Here is a 27,680-nt window from a genome sequence, read left to right on the forward strand (position 1 = left end):
GCCACACCTGAGGAAGAAGCTGAAAAAGAGCGATTTTGGGGACCCCTTTCCAGCAAGCCCACAGAACTGACACTGGCCCTCAAACCTGAGAAAGGTGGGGTTGCCTAAGAGCAGAGAAATGACCACAGCAGCTGCCACAAGGACACCTTTGAAAGTTGGCTCTATTCCCTAGCTGTGACATGTCTCTGTTTCTAATTGTGAATCTAAGGGCATGTTCCCTTTTTTATTTACACTTGGCATTACTTGATCTTGTTGCCCTCTTCCCAGAAACATCTGTATTGTTTGTTAAAGCAAATCAGAAAAGTGACCTGTTCATTCATTCATAGAGTTGTCTCAGTTGTCTTTGGTGGGTGCAGCATTGCACAAGGGCTTAAAGCAAATGTTCTGAGCTGAAATATCCAACCTTTTTCAGCACCAGTGTCTGCTGGGACAGGACTGAACGCTGTCTGTCAGGGGTCTGCAGATCTGCAGCCCATATGCTCACGAGTTTGTTCCCGATTTAACTAGCTGTTTATGGAACCTCCTTGACTTCTGAAGCTGTGCTTCCCAGGGGCCACTTGGAAATGTGTGAGGACCTATTTTTGACCCAGTGACGTGGGCAGGAAGGGTAGAGATGAGTGCTGTACGTGAGAAATTGTCACACCTCCTGCATGAATCTCAGATGTCTCAATGGATGTTGATGGAGGTGAAAAACGGCTTGATAATTATCTGAAGCTAGATCTTAACTGTTCTATGTGTATAACACAAAGTGTTTGGTGTGCAGCTCCAACCTGCACTGACTTTCCCAGGGACCATGTCTACTGTGTAAGTTGAGAAAAGATTGCATTTGATTACGTTCAGAAATTGGCCAAGAATTGTTCACAGCATTCTGATCGTGGAAAATCATTATCACCAATGGCAACGCCTCTTGTGACATGGGAGGTGCCCTGTAGCATAGCTGTAGCAATCTGTGCTCATAGCTGCCTCACTCTTGACGAGTCTGTAAAGATATAAGCATTTGGCCACTTCATTGTCTTCTAGTGAGTCATCGTCCTGAGCGTTTACAGATGGAGAAACGTTACGGTACACATTCTATTCTGTGTATTTCTCCACTACATTACACTGAGTGCATTGTATTGGTGGTTGTCTTTGCATGTTTTAAATTGATGCATCTTTTTTTCTCAGTAAGAATATAGTTCTGTTGTGAAATGAGGGAAGGCTGTACTTTGTTTTGCTCAGAACTTGACCAAGATCTGCTCACCATTTTGAAAAATGAACTCACTGATAAAAGCAGTGCTTAGACAATCTGAGTCTCAAATATGTGACCCTTGAATCAGCCTGCATTTTCAGGTGTCACATTCATGATGCTTCTTTCAGCTCCAGCTGCGAACATCTGATGACTTTATGCCTTGTAGTGTAGTCATGGTCACGGACAAAATGAGCTACGTATTTTATTGTGAATCATTTCCTTTAATCTCTCCATTGACATATAGTTAGGGCAACATATTTCTACTTTCAAAAATTATGTGGGTAAGGCAGGTTACCCGTGACTTTCATTTCAGGATAGGAAAGGGTCTTTACTAAAAGCTTGTCATTAAGAGGGAGGGTTGGTTCTGCCGGGGCTCTGAGAAGAAGCAATGAGGAAATCCCTGGTGCCATCGACACCTGGCGTGCAGAGAGCGCCTGTCCATCTGCCGCCACCCTCGATGGGTCAACGTGAGCATCTGTATCAGGCTCTTGCTCTGCATGGTCACATGACTTGGCTCAGTGTCAATTTGCTAAACATTAATTGGCAACTTATTGATCGGTGGATGTAAAATTCAACTTTCTTCTAAGTGTTTCTTTTTCATTCAGGCGTTCTATCACCTTTACGCCCTAAAACACTACCATATTTGCCTACTATTCTCTCTCTCTCTCTGTCTCTCTGTCTCTCTGTCCACATACACATTACTTTCTTTTTGCACATACATCTGAGATGAAGTACACAATGATACTGCATTCTCTCTATGCACTTCAGCTGGTATTTCCTAAAAACAGGGCACTGTCCTCGGAAGCCACACTGCACCTCAGGCCATCAGGACTTTACCCTTCATGTCACACTACTGTCATGCATATATGACCACAGAGCCCATTCAGAGACCTGGCTTGACCCAGTAACGTTCTTGATAGGCGTGGGAGCCAACTTGGGCTCATTTCATTTTGTTGCCATGTCTTTCTAGTCACCAAGGCCAGTTACTTGGTTGATTGTTTGACTTGTGGCACTTCCTTCATTTTCCTTGTCTTTTGTGACCTTGACTTTTTTTTTTTTTTTTAAGCGACAAGGCCAGTTACTTGGTTAATTGTTTCACAGTTGGATGTTGTCTGATGTTTCCTCATCAATAGACTCAGGTATCAATGTTTGGCAGGAATGTCATGGAAGTGATGCTGTGTTCTTCTCAGTGCATAATTTCAGAAGGTACATGATGTTGTTTTTTCCCATTACTGATAAGGATAAAACAGTGAATTTTTATCAGTTAAGATGGTTAGGTTTCTTAGGTTTAAGACTGTTAGGTTTCTCCACTGTAAAGCTAAGTAGCAGGTATTTTTAGGAGGAGAATCCTTGAGACTATGTACATAAGCTCCTCCTTATTAAAACTTCATTCTAGAACATAAGCATCTATTGGGGAATCATGCCTGGATCCATTGTCAAATGACAACTTTCGGATGCCATCATTCCTTCTACACTTGCGAGTCGTCATTCTACTGTAAGGTAGAACTCCTATGTAAGTATGTACGTATGCACTGATGGGGTCCTATTTAACCCTTTTTATTTCTGAAACTTATCACTGATTTCATTTGCATATCATTTTGTTGCTTCATTTTCGCCTTTTCACCATAGATTTTTTTTTTTTTTTTTTTTTCCCTCATTTAAAGGATGTCATTCTTTCATTAGTCCAACTGAACATCCTTATTTCCACACTTCAATACAGGGCCAATGACTGCTTTTGTGTTTCAATCGCTCCTTTTGTTTCCTTTCTTTCTTAGTGTTACATTTCTTTACATGGTTTGGAATTATGATTTATGGCGTCGTTTTGAGGGGCAGTCTCATTTGTTCTTTGTTATTCTCTCTTTTTCTTTTCTCCTGAGAATGCTGACTCCTATTTGAGTGGTTACGTGGTTGCCATGACAGAATCCGAATCCCAGATCCTGAGCCCATGCTGTAACGGTGGTGTTTGTTTCTGGCCCAGTTATACAACCGGAGAAAGTGTTAATTCTGTTCGGCAAGAGCTAGGGGGTGCCTTGCTTGCTTCCAGATCTTGGCACTGGATTTATATTGCTTTGCCTCCTGAGTACTTGAGAGCAGTTCTTTTCTGCCTCCTTTCTCAAGCAATATGTGTGCGTGTACGGGGGATATTGGGGGGAAATCTATCCCTTAGCTTTAAGTGGTGATTCAGCTTTAGCCCCTACCGTCTCAGAGGACTGGAATTCCAGGTTACCATTGCCTTGGTCTGGGTCTGTGATTTTAGAGCTGTTCATGTTTCGGATTTGCTGTTCTGTTGCTGGTCCATTAAGACATTTACTTGTTTCAGCCTGGCGGTATTTTTGTGTTGTTTTAAATAGATCATTGCTTACCTGTTTGGAGCCAGGGTGGTAATGGCAAAGTGTTAACTTTCTGAGCTATTTTGATTGAACGTTTCTTACTTTCATTACACAGAAGTACCATTCCAGGAGGATACTTTTCAACGACTAGAAGCTGCTGGCACATACTCTCAGGTCACAGCTTGGAGAGAGTTTATCTCCATCCCTCACTGAATAGCAGAATCCCAATACACACCACTAAATCGGACCTTGCATATCTGTCAGCACAGGAAATTTCCCATGGCGTGTTGATACCTTGCAGTGTGGCTCGCATGTATAAAAACCTTCTCCAGCAGACTTCCCTCTCTTGCTGGATCACAAAGGGCACACTCAACACACATAGTCTTAGTTTTAGAAGAAAACTCAGAGATGTGAAAATTCAGCATCCCTCCCCACACGGCTACACACCTTAGTGATTCTTGGGAAGGAAATTGGGTTTCTCAAAACTTATGGAATGGTTGCACAAGGCAATCTTTGTAGATCCTAAAGAGCAATATGACCCTTGCAGAGCAAGCTGACATCTGCACAGTTAGAAAGTTTTGTTACCTCGAATCCAAATTGACCTCCTTGTAACTGCCACCATAATGAGGCAAATACTCCTGACACAAGAGCTGTTCACCCATGGGAAGGCATTCAGTTTTACACTCTGAGTTTTCTCTCCTTTGGGCTAACTCCGCCTATTTCCTTTAGCACTGTTGCCTAGAACTCAGATCTCTCATTATTCTGTTGCCTCTTGATAGGTACTGTGTGTTTTCTTGGCCAGTTGGGCTACAGTGCTTATGCAAAGGAACAGGCAGTTACATGACATTCAAAGGATAAGAGAAGAGGGTCTAGTTTGGTATGTTGTTCCCAGCTTCCCGTAGCTGTGAAAAGGATTCAGTTGGCTCCATGACGGTTTCATGGTCTAACTGGAGGTGTGATGACATCTGCTTACAGCATGGGGCGTTCAGGCCATGCTTCCCCCTGGCATGCGTCCAGATCCCTAAGTTTCTACTTTGGGCTGGTAAAGAATTCTAGGCAGTTCTCCGATCCTGCCTTTTCCCCCACCACAGCCTGGAAATAGTTACTTGCAAACCACTTCTATAGACAGAGTAATGGTGTATTGATTGCTAAACAGGTGGTAGGGGTACAATTTAAGTTTTAAATATAATTTTGTTTTCTGCCTTTTGGCTTGTTGCTGGAAGGTGTTTCATGCTGTAATCTTATTGTGGGATAATTTTGATTTCAGTGCTTGTCAGTAATTTTAACTTTCATTATGTTTTTTTTTTTTTTTTTTTTTTTTTTTAGCACAGACCGGCGTGGTGCATTGGGGCCATGTGAGGATTAAGCAAAGAAAAACTGACGTGCTTGGCTAAACTGGGGCTCTGGAAAGAACAGATTCTCATTTCGGTGAACGTAAGTGAAACTGTGTGCTGCATGATTTAGGGACATGTTTCTCAAAGAGTGCTTTGTGGAATGCGATAACCTTGTGTGGTATTCTATGGTTAAAGGGCTCCATGAGCATACAATTGGGAAGTCATGGATAATATACCTCTGGCTTGGAGAGAACTTTTCATCTGAGCATATAGACGGCAGTGAGACTTTCAGCAGTAAAGAGATCGTTTTAACTTTTTAAAAATCTAATTAATCAACCATGGTTATCGGTCATGGAGTTCCTTGGAAAGAGAGCTATGGTACCCATCAACATCCTGTGGGGAGGGATGCTGAATTTTCATATCTCTGAGTTTTCTTCTAAAACTAAGACTGCGTGTGTTGAGTGTGCCCTTTGTGCTCCGGCAGGAGAGGGAAATCTGCATTCCATGTGACGCATTGTCAGGGATGTGTTACTAAGCTACGAGGCATACCTGTGCACGTTTGTGCTCCATGCTTCACTCACAAATGTGCCAAACGCCTCTTGGGTGCCTCTGCTGCCCAGGAGACATTTTCTTTTCTTGGTAATTGATTTGAGCATTCATGCCACAGGGGATATCACCAACCCCATACCAGTGTGGTCCCTGAGTGAGATGGCATTGAGCAGTTTGTGTCAGGAAATGGGGAAGGTCAGAGGGACAAGATACCATCGAAATGAGGTGGAGGATGGCGCTAATAATAATAGTATCTGGTAGAGGTTTTAAGTGAAAATGTATGAAAATGGCTGGTCTGGGTAGTTAGGAAAGAGACTGTTAGCTGGAGGAAGCCAATTCAGCAAAGGGAAAGAAGAAGGAATTAATGAATGGAAGGTGGGTGGGGAGCAAGGATGCTCCATGCCTTGGCTGATACACGAGGAAGATATGTTGAAAAAGAAGAAAATACTACTGTTGAGAGAAATTTAGAGGACAGCTAATGGAGGACGCTCAATGGTCACTGCAGAGTTTGAACTAGACATGAATGGTGTTAGGGACCTCCTCAAAGATCTCCAGGGATGGAGTGGTAGGATGCAAATAATTTTCATGGACTAAGTCCCCTCTGTCTGCTGTCAGACATATTTGAGGTGATTTCTGGCCTGAGTGGAGACTGCAGGGATGCTGGGTTAGGACAGTGTGAGAAAAGAACTCGGAAGCTGCAAGGTGCAGAGAGAAGAATTGAGCTCAACTCAACTGCGAGGGTCATAGGGACTGGGATCCAGGTGTTTCTGAAAGGTACCTTTCTCCTTGGGTTTCATAAAAATTGGCTTTCCCTCCCTCCTTAAAGCAACACCCGACTTGTCAATGAAGTTCTTAGCTAGAGGCTACCCAATCACCATCCGGTCATTAGGAGATAAAAACTATCGATCATTGTCTGCTACTCGTTGGAACAGCAGGCTTCCTGCTAATATCTTTATCCACTTCTAAGGCTGTCAGCCTATTATTGACTATTGACTTTAAAAAAAACAACAAACAACCAGTTGATTGGAGTGTGAAGTGCAGAAGAGATTACTTTTACCAAATGAAGGGAAATTTGATCATGAATCTTTTTTTGGTTGTTTTAAAGATTTTATTGGGGAAGGGGAACAGGAATTTATTGGGGAACAGTGTGTACTTCCAGGACTTTTTCCAAGTCAAGTTGTCTTTCCAATCTTAGTTGTGAAGGGAGGGCACAGCTCAGCTGCAGGTCCAGTTTCTGTTGTTAGTTGCAGGGGGTGCAGCCCACCATCACTTGTGGGAGTTGAGGAGTTGAACCGGCAACCTTCTGGTTGAGAGACTGTGCTCCAACCAACGGATCCATCTGGCCACCCGGTAGCTGAGCGGCAGCTCATTGGATCATGAAGCATTTGTAGAAGAGCATGGAAAAATTGTGATGACTCCTTTCTGGTCTAGGGAAGGGGCAGGAGATGGGATATCTGTCCTTTCTGTTTATCTTATGATCTCTTCTCTTGAGAAAAGCCCCAAATACAAAGAAAGTAAGAATGAAGAAGCAAAGTTCAGCGAGTAACCGGGAACTGCCCACATTATCTTCCTGGACTTGGCTTACTCTACTGGGCAAGGAGCTCATTGGCACCAGACATTGTGTTATGTTCTGAGGCTGTGATAATGACAGGGTGGGCACAGTTCTCTGTACCAAGGCTGCCAACCCCTTGGGGGATGAGAAGCACAGAGCAGACCAATGTGGCCCGTGGTCTCTGGGTCTCTGCAGTGAGCTCTGCACTGTAGCCAGCTGGAAGGACTCTAACACCGGCACAGTGGACGTTCCCTGAGGCATACTCTGATTGGAGACACGGCAAACGCCAAAGGCACAAAGATGCTCTCACTCTTAAAATGAGTGCCATGGCATCATAGAGTGAAGAGTAGCCCCTTCAGGGAGATCTCTCAGTGGGAGATTCATCAACAAAGCAATCAACAGGTATTCCTTGAAGCTTCTAGGGTCCAGGCCTGTGAAGGAAAAGGAAGGATCCCCGAAGACAAGGGTTCCTGGTCTCGGGGCTCAGCTCTGTTTGGACGATGAAGATACCGTCATAGAGAAGTGTAGCCTCTATCTACATGCACTGAGTCAGGGAGAGAGAGGTCCTGAAAGGTTCCCTGCAGGAGGCAGGACTTGTTCTGGTCCTTGAAGGACAAAGAGAGTTTGAAGAGGCAGAGGGAATGGGGTGGGAGATGTTCGAGGCATCTGGGACAGGGAATACTGGTCGGCTAGGGTAACGGGGATCCCTGTGGGGGGCAATGGTTGATGCTCCTTGATGGCTGCTGGTTCCACTGTGCGTGTTTTAACAGCTTTTGGGGAGTATAACTGACATACAATAAACTTCATATATTTAAAGTGTATAATTTGATAAGGCTTGCCTTATGTAAGCACCCCTAAAACTATCCTCATGAGCAAGATAGTGAGCTATGTGTGAATCCTTCACAAAAGACCCTTAGAGATCTATCTATTGCAAGTCCTGCTCCGGCCACTCCCTGCTCCCCCGCAGCCCCTAGTAACCAACAATCTGCCAGCACCATAAATTAGCATTTTTCTGGTTTTTATATAAACAGAGTTTTGTTATATGTCCATTTAGCCTCCATTCCCCTTACCTCTTTGTGAATGAGACTAAATCGAGGACCATGAAATCCCCCATTTCCCGATTCTCAAATAAACAACTCTACACCAAAGGCAAAGAGAATTGGAGAAAAGAAAGGGCGTCACATGCTTGAATCACATGGTCTCAGAGCCTGGAGGGTCCCTAAGAATAGCTCCCTGCCTTTAGGAAAGTAGGATACTATCCTCTTAATTTCACATGTTCTGGCAACTCTGAATGCTACGGGACTGATCCAGAGGTCCTATGAAGAGTAACTTGAATTCTCTCCCCAGGTATAATAGCCACGTGCTTTTGCGATGCTTCTGTGGGCAGTGTTCCTCTCTTTTTACTGATTTCTGGGGTGGTTTCCTCTCCCCCAATCCCCAATCCCCGGACTCTGCCCATCTCCTGACTAGCTAGTCGCATGCCTCCCAGAAGCTTTTGGAATATTCTGCCTCTCTGGATGAGGGCAAAGCAGACATCCCTCTGAAGTTTTCCTGGGAAAGCTTGAAAGCTACACAATTAACAATTTCCCTGTTCATTTTCAGTCCCCTTGTGGTCCTGGCCTCTGACGGTGGATGGATGGCTGTATCATAACACTCCCTTCACATCATTTGTCACGTCCTGGCACTGTGACAACAGCTTCTCTGTTTCTAGAAGGCCAGGAACTAGAATGTCAGGCAGGGAAACTCAATAACTTTTCACCCTTAAGACACAGTTCCTTCTTCAGAGAGCTGCAGGCCACTGAAAGCTGGTGTGAGGCTGCTGAGCTATTGAAGCGTGGTGCTTCTCTACCAGCCCGGAACAGGGCTGTGCAGTCTTTAGTCTGACCATGCCTGGTCCTAGAGAATTGATTTAGAAAAATGACCTGGAAGCTTTGCAGACAATGGGATCTGTTCTCTTCCCGCCCCCCAAAAAAAAAAAAATAAATAAATAAATAAAAGAGCTACAGTGCTCTGTCATCTTTGGTGAGGTACTGTCTCCTGATAGGGAATTATGTATAACCAAGAGCAACTGCAATTAACAGGGCAAAGAGTTTGGTATGGAGAATAATAATAAAAACAATATTAACAGCAACGTCAGGTACTGCTCAAAGTCTGGGAAAAATACATGCCAAGTACCCTCACAATTTAAAGTGATGGGCTAGCCCATCTCTACAGTACTTACAAGGGGGTGACCCCAAGCTGTTCTGTCAGCATGAGCTAATCACCTGCCTCCAGGTATAAAGGAAAATAAGTGGAAGATAGGATTAAGGATCCCTTTGGGGAAAGTTGTTAACACGTGGTGATTTGTTCCCCCCATATCCCAAGTAGGAAGGAGAGGTGCAGGCTTCCCCCTGTAAGCACGGGGGCTGGTCAGGAAGCTTTACGTGTGTTCTCTGGACCTGGTGACTGGACTCTGTTGGTTATTTCGGGCAGAGGCAGCAGAGAGGAAAGAATCAGAACTGCTCTGGGGATAGCCTGTCCTTCTGGGGTGCTACCTGGCCTAGGCACTACCTGGATGTATGTTTCCTGTAGAGCAGAGAAGTTCTGAGGAGGAGAGTCTAGCCTGCACAGGGTCCAGCTGCCCTGTCTGCACAAGGACCCTTGGAGAGATGAGGGGAGCTAGGAAAGGGGTGCTAGTGACTGAGGGAGCACTGCAGACCACAAGAAGCATTGATTTTGCAAGAGACTGCAAGATTGGGGTCCCCACAAAAGCACCCCAATGAAGAAAAGAATTAGCTTTGGACAGCATTCCCTGTATTCCACGAGCACTAAGCTGGATTACGTCTGCACCATTCCAGGAGGACCTTCCCTGCCCCTTTCTTTCCCTCTCTCTCCCATGTACTCACCCTGTGGGGCCACCGGTCAGTGCTGTAGAGGGTTGAGGAGGGAGCAAACAGAAAGAGTGAAGGAGCTGCCTTCCCCCCTCAGGGCTCCAAGGCTGAGCAGTGCAACTGTACGTTGGAGGAGATTTTGGAATTTTTAACATTCCATAGGGCTGGACTTTTTAATGTTCCCCTCAAAAGTGTTTACTTTTTATCTGAGAGTTAACAAAAAATGTTATGAGACTTGCAGGAAATTCACACATGACCCATAAGGAACGATCCCATAGAAGAGGTTGAAAGGGGCAGCTGTGACAATGAATTTGGTTGTACCCTAATGAGCCTGATTCATTCAATTAGTCAGTTACACATATATAATGTCTCAGTTTCCAAAATATATCCATTCGCATTATGTGTTTGATACCTACCTGTGTATCTCCTGGTTGGGTGCACGTGAGCTGTAGACAACTTATTTGTACTCAGATATTATTCATGTGTTATTTTCCTTGCTGGGCCTCCCATGTAGTCACTAGTTCCTCGGAGCCTCGCATGCTTACTGCTGCTGTGCTCATCTTTGGAGACTCCAGCCCTAGAGCAGATGCAGGAGACACCCGGGAAGATTGCCCAGCACTCTGGAAGCTCGCCCCACAGCGCCTCCCAGGGTGTCTGGAGAAGGGAGAGTGTTGTGTACCCAGACAGTAAGAACTGTTCAGGGCAGAGGGATGCTTCCGTATTTATAGAACTCGCCCTAACCCTTTGTCACTGTCGCCCAGTCATGACCCTACTCTCCTGGACAGCAAAGCCAGCCTCTTCATGGTTCCCCCGATATATCCTGTATTCACCCACTTCTTAGAGGTGACCTAAATGTCAAGGATGGTGACCTAAATGCTAGGTGGATTTTTCATTCAATACAGAAGGGGCAACAGTTGCAAAGACAACGGCATCCATAGTTACTTTCATACCCAATTGTGCTCCGCACTTTGCTTGGGGGTTGGCGAGCATGGAAGGCAGATTGTCTGGCTCTCTGCCAGCGTCCATGGCTTCGGCTTTCACAGGTCAGGCTCTGCTGTTTTGCTTGCTTGCTGCTCCTGATCATTTTTCTCTTCTGCCTTTTATTTTTCCTTCAGACCTTTTGGTACCCAATGATTTTTGATTAATTTATTTACCATCGTTGGGTGATTGATGCTGTTTGGTGCTGGTACTTTGTAACTTTCCAATTCTTCTAGTTGTCAATGTGACAGCTCCTTGATGATTAATTAGACCCTGTCCCTTGCTCTTTTCATTCTCCCTGTGCACCAAGGCTCTTGGTTTTCAGAAAATATAAATATTTCTAAATGCACATTTAATGATTGAGAACACTCCACAAAATCCAGAAAGGTCTATGATACTTTCACCCTCCTTTACTTTCCTACTGAAATGCAATACTTTGTGTTTTTTTCTTCTTGGTGTTCTACTTTAGATTTTGGGAATCCTCCTGCCTTCTAGAATCTCCCAAGCTCTTTTCCTGCTCTTCTGGTGCCCTTGTATGGTTTTCCTGTCCCACTTTCTCATTTTCTGTGCATTTCCTTGGTTTAAGTGAGCTCGCTTTACATAATGCAACAGTTTGGGGTGGTGGTGAGAAAGGCCCTATTATTTCCCTCACACTATGTGAGGCACTTTTCTACCATGTTCATAAAATATTTATCAGGCACTTACATGCCAGAAAACCCCCTAGAACCTTCACACAAGGTATTCATCTTTATTTTATAGACAAAGAAGTTGAGGCTCTGAGAGAATAATCGATACATTTTATGTCATACAGATAGGAAATGGCAGAGCAGGAATTTAAACCCAATCTTTCTGACTGTATCAACTTGTACGATTTTCCATGACTCTGATCTGAAGGTGATCAAGATAGATGAAGACATGCCCAGAGCCTCAGAATTTGGAAGGGACCATAAACTCTCTCTGTACAGGTGGTTCTCAAACTTAGGTAATTAGACCCATGCTTGATGAGCTGCATAAAAATCACTGGGAATGCTTCTTAAAATATAAATTCTGGGTCTTTCTGTAATTGTTAAAGAAGTCTGGATTGGCCCAGAACTGTGTTTTTAAAACACTGCCTGTGTTATTCCAATGCTCAGCCATGCTAACGAACTGGTGCTATCAGCCCACTATTACCTAGCATAGGACTCTCCCTGACATCTTCATTGAGAGATGACCATCAACCTCCAGGTTAGGGAGCATTGGCCCGTGTGGCAGCTTTGGTGAGCGAGCTGTCCTTCATACTTTGGGGGACTTCTTCCTCACATTGATCCGTCATCAGTCCCTCTGTCACCACAACCTGTTATGCTTGTGATATAAATGATCGGCACTACTTATTAAGTGCTCAGTGTTTTCCAGAGACATGCTAACTGCCTTAGATCTATTACGCCACTCAAGTGTCCCAACAGCTCTGTGAGGTTGGCATTATTATTAATCTTCCCACATTGCAGAGGAGATAAGTTCACTCTGGAGACACACATATGTTTATTCTATCTATTCTCTATCTTTTCTCCAGATACATGTAGATGACATCCTTCCCAACTACTTTTCACTTTCATAATTCAATATGACCCCCAAAATTCACCAAGTACTGACTTTTTCCAAGGCAAGATGCTAATAGTGCAAAAATAAAGAAGGTCCCTCTCCTTAGGGCGCTATAATCTAGTGGGGGAGACCATGCAGACTTTAGCTCTGATGGAGCTTCACGTGCTTGCCTCACTTCTCTTTACATGGGCATAGGAGGCCTTGGGGTAGACATTCTCCCCTTTTCTTTCCTACAGTCAAAGGGCTGGACTTGTGCTGGGGAATCAGTAAAGACACTTGTTGTGGGTTGACTGAGACTCTTTTATTCTCCATGTTTCCTAAGTGAGTCAAGCGATTGGACAGAGAGGGAGGTGTGAGGCTTTCTTGGATTCCTGAAATACATACCTTCGAGATGGCTCATGAATTTCTTTTGAGTCCATGCATCTGTGATGTGGGAAATGTTTTTCTGAGAGATAATAGCTGTGATGGTTGATTTTTACATTCAGCCAAGCTCATGGATGTCCAGAGAGCTGGTAAGAACATGATTTCTGGTTGTGTCTGTGAGGAGGTTTCCAGAAGAGATTAGCATTTGAGTCAGCAAACTGAGTGAAGATCACCTTCACCAACGTGAGTGGGCATCTTCTAATCTGTGAGGGCTCCAATAGAACAACAAAGTGGAGGAAGGGCAAGTTCATTCTCTCTCCTTGAGCTGGGACATCACGTTATTGTCTCCTGCCTTCAGACATCAGAGCTCCTGGCTCTCCTGCCTTCGCACTGTGGGCATTGCACCCGCGGCCTCCCTTCCCTTTCCTTGCCCCCTCACCTTTCTCAGGCCATTGGACTTGGATGGAATTGTACCACTGGCTTTCTTGGTTCTTCAGCTTGCAGATGGCACAGTGTGTCTTATCTCAGTCTCCAATAATCATGCGAGCCAATTTACATTAAAAATATCCTCTTACATATTGATATGTATCCTCTTGGTTCTGTTTCTCTGGAGAACTCTAATACAATAGCTGACCACAATATCCTAACCCTGTAGGTAAAAAAGCAGGATTTATAACAAAGAACATGTGCGTAGCCGATCTACGTCACTGACTTCCTCCACGATTTTGGATCTATACTTACTCCTGGCCTTGGCTTTTTCCATCTGCCAATGAGAATACTGATTTCTTGTTGGTTCTAAGGGATGTATAAAAGGAAAGTATTATTATTAAGGTACTTGAAACTTTTTAGTGACACTAGCTGCCTAAATATAGATCTTTCTTGTTTTGAACAAATGGTGCTAAACAAAACCAAGGAATATTAAATTATGAATTACAGAAGAGAGTAAATTATGGAAGTAGTTATTATTTAAATTGCAGAAATATTTCTCATTTTCAGCGCAGGGTTCCTTTACAAAGCAATCTGTCTTGTGCTTTTAAAAAAGTAATTCAATTTACAAAAATTTGATTTGCATGCAACTTTTTAGAAACATTTATCATGTAAAGTGAGACATCATCTGACTAAATTAGAGAATTTACCAATATGTTTTGGCTTACGATGAGTATCATTTCCTCCAAGGATGTGAATATTGGCAAATTGAATCTCACTTCTCCCCCTCTCCAACTGAGACTCTCCAAGTCCAGTTTTGAAGCATCTGGTCTGCGAATTAGTAGTCATGGTGGAAATACTTGGATTCATGCTCCATATCTGCCAATAAAGCTCTTATGATATCAGGGAAGTCTCCCTCATGAGGCCTCACTTTTCTCATCTAGAAAATGAGGTTGTTGGAGTCGATGGTCCCTTCCATCTTTAGGGTTCATTGACAGTGCTCTTTGCTAAAAGAAGTGTTCTGAAATTACAAAGGACAGAGCTGGCATACTGTCAATGTGTAATAAATGTTCAATCGATGGCTGAACATTCAAGTCTTGATTTTCATTTCTTTCCAAACCGGTTTTAAAAATTCCAAAGTTTATGATAAAAACAAAATCACTTCAGGAAATCCTTTTCCTTCCTCTTCACCGACTTGACGATCTCTCTTTTGCGTTTTGCATCTTTGAGTCTGGAGAGAAAGACACTAGCTCTGTATATGTATCAGGATTTGCGTTTCAACTTGTGAAATTTCAGATGATAATTCCAAGTACAGGAGCGATACAGAGACGTGGTGACCCATCTCTCTTGTGGTTTCTCTGCCCAGCTGGGCACCTGCCTGGGACCTGCCACCAGCCAACGTGCCACCCTTACATCGGCCTCAGATGTCTGTGCCTCCCGCTCAAGCCATGAATCATCTGAGGAGCTGAGGCTTCTCCAGCTTTGTGTTCCTGGCAGAGGTGTTGTTTCTTCCTAAAAGTGGAAGGGAGAGAGTTGCTAAGGAACACCATTAACATGCTGACAGCACAACAATCTCAGAGTTTTGGCCTCCGCCGTTTGACTCTAATCAGGAAATCATTTTTAGAAGGATTTGTCAGTGTAAGAAACAAGCTTCTGAACTAAATTAGGATCTGGATTTTCCCCCCCCTCCTCTCCCAATGTGCAGTGTGAGGCAGATTGGTGAGCGCTCACGGTTTTGTGTGTGGCGAATTTGTTGGTATTGCACATTTTAATTCGGAGCTCCCGAAGGTATCTGATTTCCTAAGAACTGCATTTTTGGATCAGCTGCCTAGAAGGTTTGGGGCTCGCCTCTGCTTCCCTCAAACTAGTTGGCTCCCTTGGCAGGGCGGCCTAGGCTTCAGGATTCTTTCATTTGATTGTCTTTTTCTTTTCCTTTTTTTACTTCCCAGTAATGAATTCACCGCATGTCTCTGGGAAATTAAGGTAATCCATTACACTGTTGTCTCCCCATCTTTGCAGCAGGGATAATAGTATTTAACCCATCTTTGTAGTATACTGAGTGGCCTGTCAGGGTCTCTTCTTTAGAAGGACAACTTGAAAACATTTTAATAAATGCTCCTTAACTGTATGCTTTAAAAATACATGGGGTTAAATGGCAAACAGCTCAGTAATAACTAGTCCAGCAAACAAGAGCCGCCACTCATCACTCTCTGCTACTTCTGTTTTTCTCCTCTTCCTCTTTCCACATCCTTCTATTTCTCCAGTGACATGTTGTCTCTCTTAGGGGTCAACATCTTTGGGGGAACCTAGAGTCCGAGTAGTTACAGACCCACTACTCTTAAGTTGGGAGAGTAGCTGAGTGTCGTGTCCTGCTGTGCTCCCAACAGACTTTGTGAGGACTCAGAAGCAAATGCCCAACACCGTACGTTGCATGAAGCACTGGGTGGCACTGGTCTCATGTCCTCCATTATGTGCCTGTGGTTTCATTTCCAATGCGATTAGGGACCTAGTCACACTTAAGATGTCACGTCATGTCATGTGCCTGTCCCGCTGATGTAATCACAGTCACTCTAGTGGAAATGTTTGTTCGCACGAACCACAGGTCAGAGGACTGAAGGTCTTTCCTGGAGAGCCGGGCAAAAAGTGCTTTCCAACTTTATCTTCTTGTCTTCTCTACAAAAACAGAGGTGGCCACAGACATTCCGTGGAGTGAGGAAATGCCATCAGAGCGCAGTGTGAGCCCATCCTAGGGATCAGAAGACAAAGTCAAGGCCTGAGCCCGTGTGTGTTTGCAGGGCTGTCTTCTTGAGGGGACATGGCAGCACGCTGTGCCCAGAGGCATTAGATGTCCCTCCCATGTACACTTAGAGTACCTGATACTCAACTGTTAGAGTTCCGTTCCTTGGGTTTGGGCATTTTCAGCAACTCCATGATGTTAGCTTGGGGAAGCATATTCCTCCCATGACTTCTGCTGATTCTGTGTGCCCCTCTCCATTGGAGGGTGTTGATAAATGCACCTCAACCCTTCTGAGACACATCAAAATTCTAACTGTGAGGGAGAAGAGTTAAACTCCAAGAGCCAGAAATGTGCTGGGGCTATGGGCCCCTGCCTTCTGTGGAAAGGAAAAGGACTTTGGCTCTCCTGTCAGTGTTTCCTGTCTCCTTCTGGGCCCTGACTGCTGTTTATGCAGAGTAACTGGGCTTGGGATGGGCCCACAGGAAGGGACTCTCCTTCTGTGCTAATGCAGGAAGGAATGTGGGATCGATCTATCTGCAATTACAAGCTCAATGTGTTTCCCTTGAATTTTTAGAAAAACCAAAGGTACTTTGGAAGTGCAATAGAGCTTCCAATTAGGTATTTAAGTTCCCCATTTCTATTTCCCTAATGACTTGACTTGCTCTCTTGCTTTATGAAATGAAATAGCTTTATTTGGGCACCAGGATACAGCTGACTGCATGCTTAATGTGCTTCTGCAACAAGTTCCTGCCTGTTCCTAGCATGTGCAATGGGCAGAGTAATATATTCCCATGCTATTTCTCTTACGTATTCATGGTCATTTGCTCCAGTCCCATACCTTTGCTAACTGAGGGTGATGTAGTCCAGATAGAAGTGTCCAGAAGGCTGGTCTTTAAGCCCTTAGAAGGAAAGGTGACCTTGAAGGGAGGCCGCTGTCCCCAAAGCCCTGTTTGTGGGAGAGGGTATGGGGTTGTGGACTTATCAAGTGCTGAGTGGTGGAAAGCAGTGATGGGGCTGGTACAAGTGACGCAAGAGTCGAAACAGACATGGAGGACAAAGAAAAGGCACCAGAAGGACCTCAGCTGAGTTTTAAGAAAAGGATAAAGAATCAAGCTTCGTGAAGGTGTAAGATTACAGGTTAAGTAATTCTTTCCTCACTGGTGAAGTTGACTTGAAAATAAAAGACGTGCCCACTTCCAACTACATGTGGTTGACTACAGACCCAGAACCCTCAGGTTCTAGGAAGCCAACAGTCATTCCTTGTTTAACTTTCTCATTTACAGGACACATTGAATCAACTGTGGCCCTTAGAGTTGTTCACATACCTGGGCAGCTCCTTTGGAAACCCCTTCAGAAGATGTATGGTGTTCTCCTATCTGCCCCAATGTCACCCTTCCCTGGATCTCTGTATAGCTCAGAAGCCTTCTGAGGACATCCCAGCCAGGGCTCTGTGCTTTCAGTCTGTACAATGGCTCCCAGGGTAGTGTCCCCATGTCATCCATAAGATCACATGCTTTTCTTCCCTGGCTGCCATGGTAAATGGCTGGGCACAGGTAGTGTTTCCAGAGGCATGTCCGTTGACTCACAGGAAGCAGAACTGTGGTATTGGGAAAGCTGGAGCTTGTGCAGCCCTTTCTGCCATCTTGGCTGGTGGCAGCAGCTTGGGAATGCCCTCAGATTTCCTGTCGCTACTCCCTGCGTGGGTCGGGAAGTTTGTCACATGAATGGTTCAGTGCAGAATCCTCCTGGGAGAAGACCACAGCCCTGGCTCTGTTGCCTGGGCCACTTTGCAGCATGGAGAGCAATCTGTCTCTGAGTGGTCTTCTGGCTGCTCGTCGCTTTCTTGTCTAAACTCCCCTTGATCAGACTTGAAATTATAAAGGACATTGGCCATTGCTGTGAGGCAGCTGTGGCTGAACAATAGGAAGAGGAAAGAAGATCTCCTGTGGGTTGGCTCCTTCTTATTTCCGGGAATGCTCTGGGCCTTCCTTAAAGCACACGCCCTGCTCAGCAGTGCTGGATGCACTGCTGATGGGAAGGCCCGCTTTCCCAGTCTGAAGGAGACCCTAAGGTCATCGTGCCCATTCTCCTGCCTTCAGGCAGGATTAGAGAAAAGCTGCCCTGCCAGAGCATAATCTCTTCTACTTGTAAAAGCTTCCAGAGCAGACCCCAGTCTCTCTCTAGACCACTCACTGCAACTTTTAACAACCTTCACCATCAGGAAATTCTCCCCCTCAGCTTTCCTAAATCCCTTATACTGGGGATTAAGTTCCTTCCTTATTCGATCCTCCCCAGTCACTGCCAAGACTTAGCCTGCAGTGCCTAAGAACTCTTCTGATACCTGAAGATTGTATTAAATCCTGCCTGCCTGTCTTCCCCCCCCCAAAGAATCCCAGCTTCGTTTTCTCCCAGGCTCTGCTGCCTGGCCAGCTCCTCACCACGGAGCTGCCCTCTGATCTCTATGTGCTGGTCTCCCTGATGCGGAGCCCACAACCAGACACAGGGGTCTCGTAAGTTTCTGACCCATCTTCAGTCTAGTGAGAGTCTTTCTGGCATAAATATTACCTTCCTGTTCATGCGCCCAAGTGGAGTTTGGGTACCGGTGACAGTCTCAATCGTAGGCTTACGGTTACCTTTCAACCTCCTAGCATACGAGATCATTTTTCTTTACTGCCTTGGATATCAAGGGCAAAACATATCACCCCCACCACTACTATCACTGTATTGTTTTATCTGCACCAACACTGACCACTACCACCACTGGGAGGGAACAGGAGACGGGAGAATGGAGACAATTCTGAGTGCCGATGGCTCTTTGGCAGGTTTTGACAAGCAAGTAGCCCGAGTTTGCAGAGTTGGCCAGTTGGCTGGATATGGGTTCTCAGGCCACTCTAATGAGGACTGGCTCTCTTGGTCTGCCTTCTTCTCCTTATGCTCCTTCCTATGCCATCTCTGACCTTCTCGTCTCTGTCCCCTTTTCGTGGTGCCAGGGCCCTCATGCTGTGTTCCTGCTGCCTGTTCTCCACCCCAGCCTTCTACTCCAGAATGCTTCACCCCACGGCTACCCCACCCCAGGCTAACTGCCATTCCAACCCACCAAGCAGGTGCAGAGGGGTCTGTTCCCTCTGCACTGGGTAGAGACAAAGATGGATGAGACAGCCGCCTTCCTCAAGGAGAGTGAAGATGAGCCAGGGACTTGAGACACAGGTGTGGAGAATTACAAAGAGCAGATGGGATTTGACCTGCTGTCCACAATAATAGAGAGATGTCAAAAGGCAGCCTTCCGACAGGGCCTTCGGTGCAGAGGAGGTTTCCTGGAGGGGGTGGGGTTGCCTGTGAGCTGAGACTAGGACATAGGTGTTGGATAGGTCTTCGGGAGAGGTTAGCAGGAGGCACTTGATTGGCTCACAGCTTCTGTTTTGCTTCCCCACACCCAATCCTTCTAATTCTTTTCATCTCTAGTTTCCAGAAGAGATCACCCTCTTCCTTTTCATTCCATTCAATAATGAAAAAAAAAAAATTAATGAATATATTCTATGTGCTGGAAGTATTCCAGGTCAGAGGCTTCCAAAAGTGTGCTGTGCGTACTAGTGACCCTGGCGGGGTTCAGGTGTGCGGGATTCGGATTCCCTCAGCTCCTGGGCAGGCAGGCGGGGTTTGGGCTGGTCTGGGCTCCTGGGCGCTGGGCGCCACTCATTGCTGAGCAGTCCTGGTGCCTTCCCACACTGTACTGTGCAACATTCTCATTTTTCTGCGTGTGCTCTGTGTGGTTGGAGGCACTGTCCTGGGCCTTGGGCTGTAGAGATCACAGAGCAGGCAAAGCTCAGCTTAATGGGGTACGGTAGGTAGAATTCTAAGGTGGTCCCCAAGGCGCTCTCCCCCCAGTGTGTATGCCCTGTGGAATTGTCTACCCTTGGGTGTGAATGTGGCCTGTGAACATGATGGGACAGTTACGTTCGTGACTGGGTTATATTATGTGGCACAGTTGACCTTAAAAGTGGCGATCCTGGTGTACCTGTCATAATCAGGTGATCCCTTCAAGGAGACTGGGCTTTTCCTGGTGGGAGATATTCAAAGTATAAGAAGGCCTTTATGTCAGGAAGCTTCTCTATTTCTGGTTTGAAAGTTGGAGGGACCACGTAGCAAGGAATGTGGGGGGCATTTTGGAGTGAAAGGCAGGTGCTGGGATAGCCACGTGCAAAAGAATGAAACTGGACTGCTATTTGTCACCATGTACCAAAGTTAATTCAAAATGGATCAAAGACTTAAGCATAAGACCTGACACAATAAACTGCATAGAAGAAAACATAGGTACTAAACTTATGGACCTTGGGTTCAAAGAGCATTTTATGAACTTGACTCCAAAGGCAATGGAAGTAAAAGCTAAAATAAACGAATGGGACTATATGAAACTTAAAAGCTTCTGCACAGCAAAAGAAACCATTGACAAAATAAAGAGGCCACCAACTGAATGGGAGAAGATTTTTGCAAACAGTGCCTCCGATAAGGGGCTAGTATCCAGAATATACAAGGAACTCATGCAACTCAACAACAAAAAAACAAACAACCCAATTGAAAAATGGGCAGAGGACTTGAAGAGACATTTCTCCAAAGAGGACATACAAATGGCAAATAGACATATGAAAAAATGTTCAACATCACTAATCATCAGAGAAATGCAAATCAAAACCACAATGAGATATCACCTCACCCCAGTCAGAATGGCTATCATCAACAAGACAAATAATAACAAATGTTGGAGAGGCTGTGGAGAAAAAGGAACCCTCATACACTGTTGGTGGGAATGCAGACTGGTGCAGCCGTTATGGAAGGCAGTGTGGAGGTTCCTCAAAGAATTACGAATAGAATTGCCATATGACCCAGCAATCCCTCTCCTGGGTATCTACCCAAAAAATCTGAAAACATTTAGAGATAAAGACACGTGTGCTCCAATGTTCATTGCAGCTTTGTTTACGGTGGCCAAGACATGGAAACAACCAAAATGTCCTTCGATAGATGAATGGATAAAGAAGTTGTGGTATATATACACAATGGAATACTATTCGGCAGTAAGAAAAGATGATATAGGAACATTTGTGACAACTTGGATGGATCTTGAGAGAGTAATGCTGAGCGAAACAAGTCAGACAGAAAAAGCAGAGAACCATGTGATTTCACTGATATGTGGTATATAAACCAAAAACAACAAAAGAACAAGATAAACAAATGAAAAACAGAAACTCATAGACACAGACAATAGTTTAGTGGTTGCAAGAGGGTAAGGGGGGCGGGGGGTGGGGAGTGGGAGATGAGGGTAAGGGGGATCGAATATATGGTGATGGAAGGAGAACTGACTCTGGGTGATGAACACACAATGGGATTTATAGATGATGTAATACAGAATTGTACACCTGAAATCTATGTAATTTTACTAACAATTGTCACCCCAATAAATTTAATAAAATAAAATTAAAAAAAAAAAAAAAAAAGAAAGGCAGGTGCTGGCTGACAGCCATCAAGGAAATGGGGCCCTCATCCTCACACTGTGAGGAGCTGAATCCTGCCCCAACTGCATGGACCTGGACGAGGGCCCCAAGCTCCAGATGAGAACGCTGCCCAGCTGACACCTCTCTTTCAGGCATGTGGGACCCTCATCAGAGAGCTCAGTCCCTCTGTGCCCAAACTTCAGACCCACAGAACTCAGAGCTAGTAACAGGTATTGTTTTTTCACTGCTGAGTTTGTGGTAATTTGTTATGCAGCAATAGAAAACTAATCCATAGGGGACCATAGGGAAAAAGTGGACATGAAGGTTCAAATAGTGGTGAGGGTTGTGCTGAAGACGAAAACCCAGGAATGCACTAGAGTGGACACTGGGGTTCCTGTAGAAGGGTCACCTTTGCTGAGGTGACGTTTAAGCTGACTGTCAAGAAGGACCCAACCTGGCGAAGATCAGGCGACAGAGCCATCCAGGTGAGGGCACAGCTAGCGCAAAGGCCCTGGGGCTGTGACAAGATTGGTGTTTTCAGGTGTAAAAGTAGGTCGGTGTAGCTGGATTCAGTCTGCAGAGACAGTTATCTATTCATGTAGGACTTTTCGTGATTGGACATGGAATTTGGATTTTTATTTCCAATGTGAGGGAAGCGAGGAGGGTTTTAAGTAGGGGGGTCACAGATCTGTACAGTTTGATTTATGTTTTGGATGACAGCTCCAGATCCTGGCTGGAGTGTGGATTGTAGCAGGGACGGGTAGGAGCAGAGGGTGAGAAAGACCTTCCATTGTCCCAGTGAGCTGTCCTGGGGCCTGGGGCCAGGCTTGTAGAGAAGAAAGGAGAGACGTAGCCTCAGCTGGCTTTTCTCTTTCCTTTTCCTCTTCACTGATCTTTTTTTAACGCATTCCTATCCTTCCTTCCTTTTCTCCTTATACATTTGCACCGCCTCTCCAGCGATAGCTCCATCAGTCCCGAGTGGAGGCCCATCCTCCTTCCTGCAAGGGGTGGAGCACGTGGACTGGGTCTCTGGGGTCTGGATGAACATAGGGCAGAGGAGTGGTTCCCACGCTAAAGCTGGCGGCCCTGCTGGGCATGCCCCGGGCGAAGCCAGTCCCCGGCAGGGAGAGTCCTGGGCACACACTGCTGGCAGGTAGCCCTTTGCACCTCAGTCTGTCCTTCTCTGGAGGGACTTGAGTGTAGAAAGGACACTGTCAGTATCTATGTTGCTAGTGCCCTGTACCCTGAGTATAGTTGGTGCTTGGTAAATACTTGGTGATGGGTGATGGCAGAGTTGTTCTCAAACTAGGGCTGGTGGACTTGCCTCTGGACAGGAGCTACCCTGTGACAATTTGGCCATCTATCCATCCTTCATTTTTCCATAAATATTTACTGAGTGACAAGCGTATGCCCAGCCTTGTACAAAGGGCTGTGGGTACCACATGAAACAGACAGATAGTGTACCTTTAAGGAATGTATATTCTTAAAGGCGAGATCTATTTTGTTTTAAAAAGTGTGAAGCCAAAACAAACAAACAAACAAACAAACAAACACCCCAAACAACCACCACTACCACAAGAAAACACAATACTAATGGAGGTAAGTGCTCTGAAAGAAATACACAAGGAAAGGAAGAGCTCGGGCCTGGAGACTCCCAGAAGGACTAACGCCAAGTTCTGAAGGTATAATTTAATGAACGAACAAATGCACGGATCAATAATTTCCCTGCCCCTGGATTTGCTGTATTCTGCTCAATTTCTCTTCTCTGAGTCTATTTCTTCTGGGAGGAGGTTGCGGGGTGGGGGAGCAGACATCCAGGGAAGGGCATAGGAGAGGGTAGCAAGCTGGAGTTTGCATGGCAGAGCGACCTAGCTGCAGTGGGAAAGGGTGCGGGGGCCACATGTGAGGCCAGAGGCTCTTCCAGAGTTAGAAGGTGCAATGATGGGGCCTTAATGAAGAAACAGAGAGAAAGACACGGATTTGAGGGACACTTAAGAGACATAAAATAGGACATAGAGGTTTACTGGTTAAGGGAGAATGAGGTCGAAGGTCAAGGACCATTTCCAAGTTTCTCTGGTTTGGACAACTTGCTGGCTGCAAATGCTCATTTACTAAAATGAGACAAGTAACGATAACGAACAAGTGGGAGGAGAGCTGTGAGCATTTTAATTTTAGATACGTTTTGTTCAAGGTCCTTGTCTGTTAGAAAGTTGTTGCTCCTGTGATGTATTCAGGCCCAAGAGCAGGGCTGGAGATGCAGGTGTGGAGGTTACCAGAGCAGACTCTGGAAGCTGGGAAATGGAAGAGCCCGAGGAGGGCTGGGACCTAACTCGGAGGAACCAAACTTCAAGATGAGGAGAGAGAGCAGCTGGCAAAGGAAGAAGTTACATACTCAAGAGGGGGTTTAATTAAGGGGCAGGGACTTGCCTTGGGAGGTGGGGGAGGGGTGATGCTGGCAGCGGGACAGCCATGGTTTCCATTGGAGGGGCTCAGCTACGTGTATAGATGTCTGGCGGCGCTGGGAGGGAGGTGACAGCGCCCATCTGATGCTTTCTATTTTCACTGTATATAGGAGGTGAGGTAAGCTGTTGTTTATGACTCTTCCCATTTTTTTAAGAAGTGAAACTCCAGCACAGTTAAGACGCTCACAGGAAGGAGCCTGCAGAGCTGGCAGGGCTGAAGGTACAGGAGAGAAAGGGAAACAATGGAAGGGAGTGTGTGAGGAGAAGGGCTGCCTCTTCCCACTTTTCAGGAGGAAAGGGGGGTAGTGATGTGGGTGGGGGGTGTGCCTGTGTGTTGTGTGTGCATTGTGTGTTATGTGTTTTTTGTGTTGTCTGTATTCTGTGTTGTGTGTGTGTGTGTGTGTGTGTGTGTAAGCGAGAGGTTCAGTTCACATTTGCTGCCTTCTACATATTCTGTGAATTTGGAGGCAAGCTCCTCTGAGAATGAAGAAGAAGGTGGTAGGAAACAGGTGGGTGAGCGGGGAAGGAGCCCTTGAGGAGAAAGGAGGGGGCAAGCTGGCCAGGAGCTTTCTGGCAGCATTGAGAGTTCCCCCGATATGGACCACAGGGCCGCAGTAATAATTCCAGACCACACTGAGTGGCTTGTTGCTTGAAGCTCTTCTGAATCTAAAACTGAGCAGGCTGAGAAGGTCAGAGCTCTGAACTCCAGAGCTCCTGCTTTCCTCTGGGCCTCCCAGAGAGGAGAAAGGGGAGGTGGCAGTGATGGAGGGCAGACTGAGTGAATGCTTTCTTGGGTGAAGAGTGGGAAGGGGACCACCTGTGAGTGCGAATCTTTCTGCCTCCATTTCTGCATTGCTTGTCTCACCACCTGCCCTTTCCTCCTCTCCAAATCTGTTCCATAAATAATTAACGACTGCAACAGCGGGTTCTGTTTCTATAACTGAAGACACCTTTTGGCAGCTTTGAAACTCTTGTGTCTTTCTTGGCTTCACAAGCCAAGCTGCTCACCTTGTGTCTAAAACTGTGGCTCCAGACAGTTTACTTCTAAGTGTCTTTGCGTTATGGTTGGTGAATAATCATGGCTGCCGTAACGTCATGGCTGTGGGACCTAAGCAGTCTGCAGAAGTGGAAGCCTGATGACATTGAGTTCTGGGACCAGCAATGAGTGGAAGGGTGGGGTGAATTACACCTGTGGGGAAGGGGCAGATTCAGCACAAAACACTGGGTTGTAGAAGTTTGTTGTCTTCGGTCCAGTTCTGGAGAAGCAGGACCTGATACGGGGATTCTGTGAAGTGATTTATTCTGAGGAAGTGATTAATTGATGGGGTGCTCTCAAGAGCAGGGGATTGAGGGAAGCAGGATAGGGCAGAGGAGGAAGCCTCAGGAAGGATGTGGCCTCCACTGCTCACCAGTTTTCTTTGGTCCCACAGCGACCTCTGAAGTGTGACCTGACCCCAATATGGGATTGCTCTGGCCCGGCCTTTCCTCGGGAATTGGGGTGGCACCAGCTTTGATTTCACCTGATGTCCCCACTGAGACCAAGGTAAGTGAATGATCACCAACAGTTTCCATTACTATGTCCACTTACTTTGTTTCATTTACTGAAGTTATTCATTCATTCATTCATTCATTCATTCATTCATTCAACAAATACATACTGTGACTGGGTCTGCCATTTACCCTTGTATTTCTGGCTGTTTCAGGACATATTCTCTGTAAATTCTGTACTGGTCACTGAAAAAGAGCCAAAGGATTTAATGCTCTTAGAAGTGCCAGGAAACCTCTCTTTCGTTTTTGAGTATCTGTTGGCTGTAGCTCATCAATGTATTTTTGGGCATATGCAGCCTTTCTAAATAAGTTTACCCGTCTCGTCTCTGTGGAATGGAAAATGAAGGGAACAGGGGAGCGATGCTGCCTCAGGAAGAGGGAGAAGGAAGGTCAGGGTGAGGAACGGAGAGTCCAGGGGCCCTGGGCTGGCTTCCAGGTCCTTCCAGGTGTGGCACATGGACCACACTCAGGATGGGCAAAGGTAACGTAGAGATAAGCTTTATGGATGGATTCCACCTGTCTGGCATGGGTGATGGAGAATTCAGGTGCTGGTCCAAGGCCACCCTGGGATCTTGTTGCTACAGAAACTCCTACTTAACAGACAGACTGAAGCTTTATGAACTCATCACTGCACTTTGTATGATGTCAAAGAGAGGCCATCACATCGTGATGAGGCTCACATCCCCACTGTGGACCCAGAATATCCTTATGTAAAATTGAAGTATCTGATCACCTACTCTTTAAGTTCATTTCTTAGGTTGAGAGCCTCTATCTTAATGATTCCTGGCTCAAATGTTGGGGAACAATTAATCTAGGCCTGAAGGGACATATCCACTGGCAGTCAGTAGGCTCTGCATGTTCAGTATTTTATCTACAATTTGGGTGGAAGGATGATGGCCTGCTCCTTGGGGTTGGGGGGGGATTTAAATGAGGGTGAGGGGACCCATATTGTGTTGGAATCAAGACCTGACAAACTTGAAAGTCTGGATATATGAACCAAAACCTGAAAGATAAAATGCTGCATTTTTACTTAAAAATACACATGGCACAAATACAGATAAGATAAACCTGGCTTATGAGCAATTCAAGTGAAAAGACTTAGGAGTTTTAGTTCAGAATATATTTATTTATGAGTTCAGTAAATATTTGTGCAAGGCACTGATCCAGGAGCTAGGGACACAGAGTGAATAAAATGACATCATCCTCAAATAATTTGAGTTCTGGGATTGTAATGTAATGTAATACCCAACATACAATACAAATAAGTAGGCGATATGATATGAGCTGGTAGTGGGGGGTGGTGAGAGGAAAGGAGAAAGCAGCGCAATGGGAAATGGCATGATGGGGTGCTACTGTGTTTCCCCGAAAATAAGACCTAGCCAGACAATCAGCTCTAATGCAACTTTTGAAGCAAAAATTAATATAAGACCCGGTATTATATATTTATTATATTATATTATGTTGTATTATATTATATTATATTATATTATATTATATTATATTATATTATATTATATTATATTATAGACCTGGTTTTATATTATAGTACAATAAGACCGGGTCTTATATTAATTTTTGCTCAAAAAGATGCATTAGAGCTGATTGTCTGGCTAGGTCTTATTTTTGGGGAAACACGGTATTTTAAATGGCGGAAGAGTTCTTTGAGGAGGTAACATTTGGCCTATCAATTGTTCGACACGGCTGCTAAAAGGCTACTGAAATCCTGGGTTCTATGACTAATTAGTCCTACTAATTAGAGTGACCTGCTTGAACACCTCCACCTACCTAAGTTCACCTGACCTTCTCCAGCTGCGGGCTTGGCCCTGCAGGCAAGTCTGGGCCTTTCAGAAAATTACCAAACCTGCCTGTCTGACACGGGCCTCATTTCAGTAAATGTGCATCTCCTTGGCTTTTGTGAACCATCATCCATCCATTGCAGGACGCCCTGTCAGTGACCACTTCCAAAGCTGCCACCCACTATCTGTGATAACACTCCAGATGTTTGGGATGGCCTGGATCTCCCCTGGCCCCAATGTGGGGGCATGCACAGTGCCCAAATGACCTGGCAACCCTGACTGAACCCAACCTGAGCAGTTCCCCTCCTTTCATTGTTTCAACATGCTCCTTTGGCATTGGCTCCAGAATAAGATTCAAAGGAAACATTTTCTATTTTATTGATGTTCATCTTCCTAAGTTTGCACTTGTGTGGCATAAATGCTAATTTTCTAGGTGGGGAAAA

General features: G+C 45.3%; 1 long non-coding RNA gene across 1 annotated transcript in view; it reads left to right on the top strand.

Moving 5' to 3' along the window:
• The window catches only part of LOC148758960 (uncharacterized), a 283,519-nt gene that overhangs the window by 173,225 nt on the left and 82,614 nt on the right, over nucleotides 1-27,680 (top strand). The window contains exons 3-4 of the long non-coding RNA XR_016019876.1: nucleotides 4,885-4,992; nucleotides 25,324-25,436. This is a non-coding gene — a long non-coding RNA (uncharacterized LOC148758960). The remainder of the gene's footprint in view (nucleotides 1-4,884; nucleotides 4,993-25,323; nucleotides 25,437-27,680) is intronic.

This window comes from Rhinolophus sinicus, chromosome 2 (assembly GCF_057876585.1).
Source record: "Rhinolophus sinicus isolate RSI-liver-muscle chromosome 2, RSI-T2T, whole genome shotgun sequence".
NCBI lineage: Eukaryota > Metazoa > Chordata > Mammalia > Chiroptera > Rhinolophidae > Rhinolophus > Rhinolophus sinicus.